The sequence below is a fragment of the Aythya ferina genome (assembly GCF_964211825.1).
Source record: "Aythya ferina genome assembly, chromosome: 20".
NCBI lineage: Eukaryota > Metazoa > Chordata > Aves > Anseriformes > Anatidae > Aythya > Aythya ferina.
This window is the reverse complement of record NC_140318.1, coordinates 218325-231336: the sequence shown is the minus strand read 5'-3', so window position 1 is coordinate 231336 and position 13012 is coordinate 218325. Positions and strand designations below refer to the sequence as shown.

General features: G+C 40.2%; 1 protein-coding gene across 10 annotated transcripts in view; it reads left to right on the top strand.

Moving 5' to 3' along the window:
- Positions 1 to 2167: 2167 nt before the first annotated feature.
- Positions 2168 to 13012, top strand: part of RALGPS1 (Ral GEF with PH domain and SH3 binding motif 1) — a 111675-nt gene continuing 100830 nt past the window's right edge. For 2 of the 10 annotated variants that reach the window (XR_014685009.1, XM_084494138.1), the window contains exons 1-3: positions 2168 to 2317; positions 9714 to 9823; positions 9900 to 10020. The gene's annotated coding sequence lies outside the window, so the exon portion shown is untranslated. Of the gene's footprint in view, positions 2318 to 2370; positions 2968 to 9713; positions 9824 to 9899; positions 10021 to 10617; positions 12947 to 13012 lie in introns of those variants that run through there. The other 8 variants (XM_084494137.1, XM_084494130.1, XM_084494134.1 and 5 more) reach the window with 7 other exon arrangements.

The following is a 13012-nucleotide window of genomic DNA, read 5'->3' as shown; positions in this document are numbered from 1 at the left end:
ACCTCCACCAGGCTCAGTGCAGTAACCACTTTCCTGAGGATCCTGTTTCAATGCCCAACCACCTCCTTGATGAAGAGTCTTGCCATAATACCCAACCTGAACCTCCCCTGTCCCAGCTTCACGCTGTTTCCTTGAGTCCTGTTGCTGTCACCAGAGAAGAGCTCAGTGCCTGCCCCTCCACTCCCCTCATGAAGAAGCTGCAGGATGCCTTGAGGACTCCCCTCAGGCTCCTCTTCTCTCAGCTGAACAAATCAAGTGACTTCAGCTGCTTCTCATACATCTTGCCCTACAGGCATTTCAGAATCTTTAGTGCCCTCCTTTGGATATTCTTTAACAGTTTTAAGTCCTTATACTGTGATGCCCAAAACTGAACACAGTGCTCAAAGAGCAGAGCAGGGCGATCACTCCCCTCAACTATGTAGTGATGCTGTGCTTGATGCACCCCAGGATGTGTTTGGCCCTTTCGGTTGCCAGGGCACACTGCTGGCTCATGTTAATTGCTGTCAATCAGAAGCCCCAGATTCCTCTCTGCAAGGCTGCTCTCCAGCCTCTCATCCACCAGTCTGTATGTACAGCCAGGGTTGCCCTGTCCCAGGTGCAGAATCCAGCACTTTGTCTTGTTAAATCTTGGTGATTGCCCAGCAATCAAGGTATTTCTGCAAGGCCTGCCTACTCACAAGGGAGTCAACAGTTCCTCAATTTAGTATCATCTGCACACTTAGCATACGTTCAACTCATGTGTCCAGATCGTTTATAAAAATGTTGCAAAGAACCAGACCCAAAATGGAGCCCTGCAGAGCCCCACTTGTGACTGACGTTAACCTCGTTTACTAGAGCCCTTTGAGCCCAACCCCCCAGCCACCTATTGTATCATGTGCTTGTCTAATTGTGTGCTGGACACTTTGTCCAGAAGGATACTGAGAGACGGTGTTAAAAGCTTTGCTAAAACCCTAAAAAATCATACCTACTGGCCTACCTTGGTCAACAAGATGGGTAACCACATTAGAAAAGGAAATTAAGCTTATCAAACAGGACTTTCCCATTGCGAACCCATGTTGGCTCTGACCAATGACTGTGTTGTCTTTCAGGTGTTTTTCAATAACTCTCACAGTAATCTCCATAAATTTACCAGGCACTGAAATGAGACTGTCAGGCCTATAATTGCTAGAGTATTCTTTCTTCTTGAAAACCACGACAACATTTGACAGATTCCATTTTACTGGGACCTCTCCAGATTCTCTGGAGCATTTAAAAATAATTGAGAGAGGTCTCAGGATGACATCAGCCAGCTCTTTGAGAACTCTGAGATGAATCTCATTTGGCCCTGAGCACTTACGTGCATCCAACTGGAGCAGCAAATCCTACACAAGTTCCCCATCAGCAGGGAGTTTATAAATTGGTATATAGCTACCAGTCCAAAGAGCAATTTTTTATTTTTTTTTTACCCACTTAAATACATAATTTGGTAGAAAAGTTCTCTTTTAAACATACCCTGGGAAGCATAAAAAGCCCTATTTGTTTGCCTTGGAAGAACACATTACTGTCCTTTTTCAGGTGTTTCCAGTACTATTTTGCATATGTGCACTCAACGTCTGGCTTGTGACTTCTGAGGTATTCTTTGCTATATTGGGAAAGTTGAGCGCAACAGGTGATGAGTGGATAAAGGTGACAAATTCCTCTTCTCTGAGCAGCGACTGCGCTGTTCTGCCCCCGTGAGCACGGGAAGAGAGGCGAGCCCAGGAACTGAGGGCGCGCAGGCAGCCTTCAGCGGGGACAGCGCGGGCCTCGCAAAGAGCACGGGCTGCGGCACGCTGGGTCCGTGCCGCCGACGGGAGGCCCAGGCACCCTGCCACCCTGACCGCGACCCCGCAGCCCGAGTCGTCCCGGGGCGCTGCGGACCACGCAAAGACCCCGCCGCGGGGGACCAGGCCGGGCCTGGCGGCGCTCCGTACCGCCAGGACCACGGCCCCGGCTGGACGCACCCCGCGGCCGCCAAGGGCAGCGCGGTACCGCGCACCTGCAGCCGGCGGTGGCTCCTGCGCACTGGCTGCTTGCTCGCGCGCGCCCGCCCCACGCAGCGCCGATTGGCTGAGCGCTCCCGTGCGGAGCAGCGGTTGGCCGGCGGGTCTGTCAGTCCGGCGCGCCCCGTCCCCTCCGCTCGGTCCCCCCCCTTGGCCGGCCTGGGCCTCGTCCTCGGCGGCTGAGGCGGGCGGGGGGATCGGTCCGGGGGCGGTGCTGCGGGAGCCTCCCTGTCGGCGGGGTCTCCGTCGCCGCGAAGGCTCTTGGGCGACGCCCGGGGCAGCCGTATTCGGGACAGGTGAGCCGCCGCCGGGCCCTGCGTCCCTTCCGGGGCAGGTGAGGCGCTGCCGGGCCCTTCTCGCTGGCGCGGGGCAGCCGCACTCTCCCTGCCCCGCCGCCCCCCGCCCGCTGCTGCCAACCCCGCCTCAGGCGCGTGCAGCGGGCGGAGCTCTGCGGAGCCGGGCCGGGCCGGGTGCCCACCCTCCCGGGGCTCGCCGCCTGCGGGAGGCCGCTGCTGCCCAGGGCTCCGAAGGGGCGGCGCGGGGCGCGGGCAGGTGTGCGAGCGGGGGGGCAGCGCGCCGCTACCTCGCCCCCTGCTGCGGGACCCTTCCTCGCGGGCGCCTCCCCGGTTCGGGGCTCGAGCTTCGCCGGACCCTCAGAGCCTCCGAGTGCCGTAGCCCCGCGCTCTCAGGCGGTGCCCAGGGGCCCTCGTACCGTTGCGGTGCTGGGGCGGTGTAGCCCGCAGCGGTGCTTATGCTGTCACGTCTGCTGTACGTCGCCTGTCCCGGTTCCCCCCCTCCGCTTCCATGCAGCGGGCACAGCTGGCCTACCGCATGCCTCGTACATCTCGGCCGTGGGAGCAGTCGTTGTCTTTGTGCCGTATCTGCGCAGATAGCCTACGAATTAGTTGGGTTTCCAAGGCTTGCTTACAAGCCTAGATGAGATGAGGTAGGTAGTTACTTCTGGGTGTGGGGATCCGGAGGGTACCGTGCTTTTCAAGACTGGGTAGAGGATGTGAGTGGACTTCTCAGCTGTATATTTATCTTGAAGAGGATAATATGGGTGCAGACGTAAACCTTGTTAGCTCATCATCCAATGGACTTCAGGAATAAACTTGAAAGCTATTTTCATGTTGCATGTGTGATGTTGTTCAATACTTTTAAGGAACCTTGAATGGCTGAGATCTCTTTTCAGATCAGATAAATATTTTTTTAGTCTGGCTTCAGCAGGCTTGAAAGTGTCTAAGGTTCTGGCATGTGGTGGAGAAAACTTGTTGAAATTCTCATCTGTAGAACTGTAGCATGTCTTTTGTCTGTAGTTCTAAATGTACATAGAAATGGAACACAGTTGTGAAAAATAAAGTCTATTGGTACATCTTTCTGCATGGAAAGATATTCCTTGCTTTAAAGACTTTATAGTTGAACTAGAAATCTGTGTCCAACAAAAGCTTTTAAATTCCGGTTTGTTTTCATACTGAATGCTCATGTTGTACCTAGCAATTATCCTTTGCGTGTAAGGATTGAAAGTGTGTGTAGTAAGGACAGAATGGTGTGCACTTTTTTGTTCACTGCCTGTGTGTTTTCCATCCCGCATGCTAGCACCACTTTAGAAGAACAGATATTAGGAAACTTTTATTTTAATGAAGCTATCTTATTTGGTTTCCTGTTTATTTACCTTAGGTGTAGTAAAGCGGAGATATATAGAAATCACGTGGGTGGTAGTTATGAGCTTTGCTTTCTGTCCATGTAAACTTAATTTTCAGGTTCTTAGTGTTCTTTATAATCAAAATGTATATGTGGATATGAAAATGTATTTAAAACTGTTACTAATGAGGGCCTTGAAAAGTGGAAGATATTATTTCTATTTTTCATTGTCCTTTATCTTCCATTCAAATTTAAATACCTTTAGACAAACTTGCATAGGAAGCACAGCCTTTGTCAGACTAAGAGACTACAGAACTTACTCTTTAAAAATCTGTTACTGACTACACTTGTTATATTTTCTATCTTATCTAGTGTTTTCTGCAGCTACCAATGCTGAAGTTGAACTGCGTTGTTTTGTTTTTTTCTGGTCTCTTTGGCTAAAGAGACTTTTCCTAAAGAGTAGCTAAAGGTCCTCTTTTTCAACTGCCAAAAAAAGTTTTGTTTTTAATTAAACATCATTTTTCAACAACATTTCTACATTGAAAGCTTTTATTGCACAGCATTTTGCTCCAATTTGTCATCAAAATTAGAAAGCTAGCCTATTTGGAATGGGGAAAAAAAGTTCAACAGGGAGTATCAGATTTAAAAATTATGTATTCAGTTCATATGAAACTGTCAAAAAAAATGACACTTCTCATCAGCAGCTCATCCTGACTTAGTTACAAAATGACGGCATCATTTAGAAGTGAAAAGGAAAATAGAAAAATGGGACTAGGGGAACTACATAGCAATCTGTATAAATGGAATTTATGAAGTACCATAGATCAAAATGTAAAGAAAATATTCTGGAGTCTGTTGTACTTATTAGAGCTGAGGACAGCAAGGAAGAATTGGTACTGATTCTGTAGGAAGGAGGGAGGAAGCCTAGTAATGTGTTGGTTGATAGGTGAATTTGGGAAAATCATTAACGTCTGTATGTTTAAAAATATATACTTTACAGGTAATAAACAAGGTGCTGTATCAGATCAGACTGGTAAAATATTTTGCAGTCTAATAAATGTTGGACAGTGTCTCCTGAGGATGCTATTTAAAAGTCTTTGAGAACAATGTTTCAAAGTTCTTCTGAAATTGCTGGCTACAGTTGAGATTTCTGGCCTGCTGGTCCTGATTTCGAAGACTGAGAGTTCCAGTGTTGAGCTAATAAAAGACAAGTGCTCTCTCAGGCTCATTCTTTTAATATTATCTTTGTTACCAATATCAAACAAAATAATGGGAAAAATAGGCTGGGGTTTATTTAATAATAGATTGAAGGACGGTATTGGGGTAGTCAGGCAACAAAGTTCTGTGAAAAAATTGTCTTGCTAACCAAGGCTTTGTTCTTGTATGCAATTGTAGGTTGACTTGACTGGGGTAACTAGGTAGCTATAAATGTTCAGGTAATCAGTCAAGCGGTCTAGTACTGCATGATACTCCAACTTTCTTAAAAAAGAAAAGTATTCTTTTAGCAAGAAATGCAATAAACGGATGGTTTACTATATGGAAGATACATTTCTACTAGCTGCTGATGGAAAAAGTACTTAATAACACATCTATAGGGCACAGTGCATAATTTCATCAGTAATCTGACAATAAATTTGTGAATGCTATGGTTAACACTTGTAAATGACTTTGTAAAATGGTGAGCAGTTATGACAGAACAGAGGGAAGTGGCCTATGCTGTAGTATGCTAGGTATTCAAATAAAGTGTGTGTTAAGGACAAATGTTTTTATATCAAAGAAGAGGAAGTGTAGGCTTCATTTAGACACAAGGGAATATATTTTGAGGAACAGTCATTCAGTGAAAGATGCAGGCAGTCAAAATAGGTAAGCAACTCAATATGAACTCTAGGTCCAATGTTAGAGGAAAAAAAGGATTAATACTGTGTCTAAATAAACAGATAAGGATGAAGTAAGCAGAAGAAGATTTCAAGCTCTAAAACGTATTGGTGAAATCGGTGCTGAATTATAATGTACAATTCTGAGATTCTTGTTTTGAAAAGGGAGGTAAAAGTTTTGAATGCCCCAAAATTAGCAGTAAAAATATTTTAGGAGTTTGTGATGAGAGCCTTTAAGAGCAAGATCCTCCAAATTGATTAAATGGAGGACAAGAAATGTCTGGAACAAAAGAGAAATGTTTGCTGCAATCGGCCTCTTCAAGGTGAGCAAAAGAGATCTGTGAGAACATCTAAGTGATCCAAAGAAGTGTTAGTACTGGGAGAATGTTAGAGAACAAGTATTAGGTAGGTACATATCTTGAAGGGTGTGTGTTGTTCTTCTATCCCAGTCCTGGAAATGGTGTTACGAAATTAGCAAAGCTACAGAATGGGGCAGTGGGGATGAAGTGACGGATGTGATCTACTTATGACTAAACTGTAAGCTGCCTGGGAGGCCTCAGCCTGCAAGATTTGTCTGCGAAGAGAGTATAGTATCTTTATAACATTACGAATTGTGAAGGTGAACAGGCAAGATTGTTTTTTTGTCTGTTTTTGAATTATCTTTAATGCAAGAACCAGAGGACATAAAATAAGACTAAAAAAAGCCAGCTTCAAGAGCAAAGTTTTTTCACAAAAACATTAATATTTTCGCAAATTAAACTGCAGGGCTTCTCATCAGAGGATGTTGTAGGTGCTCCAACTTGATGTAGATTTGTGAGGCAACTAGATAAATTTATAAGAGAGAAGTCTAGAGAAATCATAAAGTGAAAAAATTTTTATCTGTGACTTGAAGTCCTTGAACTGCAAACAATGATTGACAGGAAAAATATTTTGGGAAAGTAATGCTACATGTTTTCATTCTTCTGCTTTTCCGTACCTTCTACCTATGAACCCATGTGAAGTTTGGAAGCTGTGCTGCAAAGATGGTTGGTTTTTCATGTTACAGATGCTATTATGTTCAGGAAATAAACAAATGATACTGAAGACAAAAGACTTTAAATAAGAAATTAGGATGTATTTATGGAGCAAGAAGACTGGGGACTTCAGATCTATCTGTTCCCTGCTAGTAAAAACATCCTGTGTTCATTCGTAGATAAATTATTAAGGTTAATTCACAAACAACTGAATGAAACTTAAAGACCTGTCATTAAAATCTACAGATCAGTTTAAGTGATTGTAGTGATCTCTTATGGCTTAAATTCCTGTGAAAAGGGAGGTTAGGCATGTCAGTGATATGTAATACCCATGCAAACTTTAAGTGGGATATAGAACAGTATGCTTAGGTATTCACAGTCTCTAGCTTGGGCATCTCTTAGAATAAGGAATTAGTGCAGTTGTAGAATAATGCAAGTTGGGAGGGACCTCCAGAAATAATCTGGTCCAGATCCATGCTCAAAGCAGGGTTGGGTTACCGGTTGCTTTGAATTTTGTGTTTCTGTAACCTCTCCAGGTAACCTTGCTTGTTCCAGTGCATAAGCGTTTTCATTGTGAATATATTTTATCCTTATGTGTAATTGGAATTCACTTTGCTCTGACTTCTCTGTTGCCTCTTATCATTTCATCACTTGCTTTGGAGAAGTCTGGTTCCATCTCCCCAGTAATTTCTCTTTAGCCAGTTAAAGCCAGCAATGAGGTTAGTCCTTAACTTTGTCCTCTTAGGCTGACAGAAATAGGTTTGTTAACCTTGTCCTCTTGCATCTGAACTGTCATATTTTCTTATTTTTTGTCATTGAAAGCCTAACTTTCAGTTGACCTTTATGTCTGTCATACATATTCAGTTTCCTGAACAATTATGCTAGGTAGTCTTCTATTGAACTTTTTCTGAAACTGCTTCAGGATGGCTTTCCAGAAAATTCACTTACTTCAATAGACTAATGATTGGTTTAGAATTACTGTAGTATCTTTATCTTATAAAATATCATCTTCAAGTGATGGAAAATGAATAGCATAAAGGCTTAGGTATTTTGTATACCAATGTTTTCAGATTTTAAATGTTGAGTAGAAAAACCTGCAACTGTTATGTGAATGTAGACTTTGTTTTTGTTTTAGCAAAGCATAGCTGATCCTTTGCCAAAGAAAAGACTGCTTAGGTAGTTTAGTTAAAATATGCTACTTTCGGTGACTTTCTTTTATGACTGCATCTATTTATAAGCAGTCAGAAATAGATATGCATTAGTATCTCCTCTCTTAAGTAAGTACAAGTATTTTTAATTAAGAAAATAAACTAAGTATTAAAAATGTGTATTTTTCTCATGTTTGGATAAGAAGGCATTTTCCTGTCTTATGTAAGTTTCCCTAAAATACTTAGATACCCTCTTAAGGGTATCATGTGACATCAAAAGAATTGAGAATATGGAAGCTTTAATACTTCCTTTAGAAAGTAATACGAAATGTAAGGAATCTGGAGTATTCTACAGTTGTCTAAGACATGGTTTGGGTTTATTATTGTTTTTTAATTTCTGTCATTCTTTCATATAATTAGTGCTAAATGTTTTCTTTGTCTACATACTTTTTATCAAGTACAGTGAATATCCAGATTATTTTCAAAATGAATTTTATTGGTTTGGTTGTGTGAGACATGCTTCAGCTTGAACTAGCATTGGCCTCAAAATTAAAAGAAGGTGCAGAGGTCTCCTTTAAATGCAAGATTCTGATGATTGATTCTGATGATATTGATGCTTTTTTTTTTTTTTTCCCAAGATTTTCTTCTTCCTTGTTCATCCATAATGCTTTCATAGACATCTGTTTGCTGATATAAAGTGTCATGTGTATCGATAAGTGATAAATTCTTTCAGTCTGCCTGTTTTCTGTACTTTCAATAGCAAATGACCTTTGACTATTAACAATATGGTGAAGGTTGGAGAAACAGGAACAATTAATGCTCTGTAGTTAAAAAGTTCAAGCACACTGGAGGCTGAGTTTGCAGAGAGTTTTTTCAGATATATAGAAATTTTACTGGGAAAGTTAGTCTTCAACGACATTCAGAGTGAAAGAAGCAGACAGAATAGGGTGTGCCCCCCAAAAACAAGCAAAGAAAACCACCTTAACTGCCAGGAGTTGAGTTTGATTGACGAAGTTGAGTTGGGATGTGAATGTATGTTACATCTATAATTTTACCTGAAATACTTAAACGGAGACTGAAAATGACAAGGTGCAAATGAGTCACTCTTGTGTGAACCAGGATCTTTTGATCTGGCAGGGAGCCCCTACTGTATGTGTATTTGCAGTATGGATGATTTTTGAGTGTATGAAGGGAACTTCTTAAGCAGAGAATAGCTTTCTTCGATACCAGCAGGAATTTAAATGCTAGAAGATAAACATTTTTGTAAATGGAGGCTCCTTAACAGTAGGAAGAGTGTAGAGACTTTAGTAGAGGCACAGTGTTACTAACACTATCTGATTTTCAATGGCTTTTGTTAATATTAGCAATGCCACATGGGCTTTAGTGGAATTTTCAGTTTCCCGTTGAAAATGGCCTATCTTTGAGATGATTTTGTTCTAATTTGATGTTTAGTTGTCTTAAAGACATTTAGATATAGAGCTTAGGGATATGGTTTAGTGGGGACTGTTAGTGTTAGGTCAGAGGTTGGACTTGATGATCTTGAGGTCTCTTCCAACCTAGAAATACTGTGATTCTGTGAAATACTACCTATTATAAAAGTTAGTATAAGGCAAAAGAGGAGAAAAGGAAAGGGTGACATGGTCTAAATGTCACTAAGGCAAGCCACCTAAACAGCATTTTCTCAGGTTTGGTGGTGGACTTGTTCTAATGGAAGAGCTGAGCTTAATTTGCCGATCTAAAGAAATATTGTATTTGGGTTTGTGTCCATTCTGCTATGTTTAGTTAAGTCTTGAGGAATCCAAAGTGAGAATGAGTAGCATTTACCAATAACTGCAACGATATCAACTCAAAAGTTGTACTGACTGACCATGTGAGAAAGAGTTACAGGTAATCTTTGGAGTATACAGTAATACTACAGGTACTATTTGGAGAATAGTTATAAAATTCTTCATATGTTGCTCTTTCCTAAGTGATGTATTATTTGTTGAATACTTTTTTTTTTTTTTTTTTTTTAAGTTTTGGAAGTTGTCACATACTAGTCAAGGTGGAATGGGAAATTAGCAATCAAAGCAATTTACAACTGGGAGGGAGAGCCAAGAATAAAAATACCCAAGCGCGTGTTACAGGTAAGAAATGCAGAGTTTGGGAAGAACTGAGTTATATAATAAATGTCACCATAATTCTGTTTCTGGTTATTTGTAGGAATGTCATGCTTTTAAACAAGAGATAAATCATCTCAATAGCAAGAGCCAGTCTGAACAATGGTTTGATGGAGATGTGCAGCAAAATGGGTTGAGTGGGTGCAGCGCTAACTTACTCTGCTGTAAGTATGCAACTGTGATTAAAAAGTAGGTATTTTCCTATTTTCATCTCTGATACCAGAGTTTATGGAAGTGTCTATCAGCTCTCTTCTGTTGAGAAAAGAACCTAGAGTCATGATAGTATTATACAGTAATACTGCAGATATGTACTTTTTCTTTGACAGCTTTATTGAGACTTACATGAAGTATAACTCTCTCAAGTGTATATCTTGTCGTAAGTTAGCAGATGTGTTTGAAGGATAATAGCTTTTGAGAGAGGACTGACTTCTGCTAGAGATAAAATTGCAGCTCTGTTTTGATATGGATCAAGATGATATCAGATTCTTAAATTGGTATTTATTATTTATTCCTTGTGAAGTACAGCTATTGCTTTTTTAGTTACTGTTGTTAACCTGAGAAATATTTTTTACTTTGTTCCCTTCCACATTAAGCAGCAGTGCTTGCTCCATTTTTTCCTCATTTTATTTAGTAATCTTTCAGTTTCTTAGCAAATACTAAGACACTGTTTGTGGTCATATTTCATTTAACTTAAGTAATTAATAGTTAACATAGCGTTGCTATGTTTGTATGGTTATAAATGTTAATTTTGTTTTTTTCAGGTACCAAAATGCAGCCTGCATGAGCTGCTTTTGTGAGGGTGACTCCTGCAGAATATGAACTGCATGTAATCTGGATTAAGATAAAGTAATTTAACGTCACACAGCAAGTGGTTATAACACCCCAACTATGTTTTTGGAAAAGGCCACTGAAATAGCAATATAGTGTTCTTTCATTGTTCCATGAAAGTTCAGTCCTTCTTTCCAGAGTGTCAATAGGAGACTGGACTGGAGGCTGTTGTCCAATAGCTTGTTTGAACTGATACATGTATTTCAGTAAATTGTCTTCATACAATCGTCTGTTGGAATGAGGATTGCTTGCAGACCAATGAATTTTAAACCAATCTTTTGAGATGTGTGGGATAGATCTCTATGCTAGAGTTATTGTCAAAGTGTAGAGGAAGCCTGAGATGACTGATGCTGATAGATGGATGCTCTTGGGAAGTATCTTGGGTGACTGAATTATCAGCCTTGAGACCTGTACCTGTAAAGTATTTGGAAACCTGCACCCATTACTTTAGATTTCCATGATATACTTTTCTGTATTTTATCTGCATTGCATTAGTTTTCAATTTAGTGCAATAGTTGATACCTTAATCTTGCATTCAAATTTAATAGTATGACATAAAGTTGTTAAAGGATTTCTTTAACCAAAAGCTTGAGATATGCTTTCTTTTAACCTCATTGGGGTCCAAGGCTTGTCTCTATTGTGCCACTGTTCTCTCCTTCCCACAAACGCACACCTTCATATCTTCGTAGCTCTAGGGAGATGGCAGCTTTTTTTTTCCCCCTCCCTTATCTACTACTGCCTTGTGAGCTACTATTGCTAATACATACCTGCTACTGTACCGGAAAGACAGTTTGGAGAGGGTGGAGCTCTTATCAAGTTCATGCACATTCTCTGGATAGTGTATGTACTTATGTGGCCTGTAAATGCTATATCACGTTCAGTGAATAATAGAATTCTATCATATGGAATATAAATGTTCCACTAAAATAGTTTCCAGATAGTACTGTATTCTGCCTGACTTCACATTAACCATTTGTGACACTTTCTCTCAATCTATTTAAATTTTTCTAAATTACAATGTAAAATAGGTTTTCAGAGTAATTGCATATAAAAGTAGAACCATTTCCATTTTATTTTTTAAGAACATGTGGATGTCTTTCATAGATTTTCTGAGTTATGATTATATGCTAAAACAGAAGATTTAAGATATGTTGAAAACAGGCCTTTAATAAGTTAAGAATCACTGCCGCCTAGTGGAACATTGCAAACCTTGAAGTGTTCTAAAACAAATTAAATTTGGAGAGACTAAGTCTAGAGGTTTTTACGGTTGACACAGAATGAGGCATTCTAAGTAGTAGCAAATCATACTAGATTATTTTTTTTGTGGGGTGTGGTGGTGGAGGATAGTTTACATTTAAGTTCTTAATTTAAGAAATGCAACTTTTTTTTTCCATTGAGAGTAGAAGACGTGAGATACCCCTGCTGACTTCTAGTATTTGAACACAAAAACCACCTTATAATTAATAGAACATTTACAAACTGCAAAGGCTGTTCTTTTGAGGCAAATATTGCAACTAGTCCTTGCAAGTCCCTCACAGTAATATTGTGTTTATATACTGCTTCAAAATACGTTAATGATGTTAGTGTGACTGCCCCAGGTGTCTTCTAATCTTGAGACTGGTACTAAGTATGATAATTCAACTAGTTTTTCTGAGAAATTTAAACACAATTTAATGTTTGACTAGATATTATTGCTTTAGTTGAGAGACATTATTTTAAATTTTTGAATGAAAACAAAAAGCTGGGTTTTACAGAAGCAGAAAATATGTTCCAAATGCCAGTAACTGACCATAATTGTTTCCTTCCTGCTGAGAGTGGAGGCATCATTTTTTTTTGTTCTTGTTTGTGGTTGGATTTTTTTTTTTTTTTTTTTTAAACAATGAAGCATTCTTTTGTCCTGAGCAAACAGATTTATTTTTCCTTAATGTGCTGTATTGATACAATGAGAGCAGATGCAGCACTTAACTCGGAGAGGAGAATCTGCAACACTGTGGTATGGGAGTGTCAAGTCAGTGAAGCTAAGGGTGAACTTAAGATACCTTGTAATTTTCCAGTAAATCTATTTTTGTACTATGACTAATTTAAAAATTCATTTTGTTAATTTATTACTTGTTCTCACTTTTCATACAGGTGTTTACTGCAGATTCTGGGTTTTGCACTGATTTTCAGTATTAAAACTTTAATTAATATGTTTCTGGATTGAATTAATGATGATGAAAACAAGGGAAGACGCTAGTGACAATCACTTAAGTCTTCTATACTGTACGTGTGCAATAACATTTCCTTGAATTCTTCATCAATTTTAAGGGATGGCTGTGGATTTTTGTT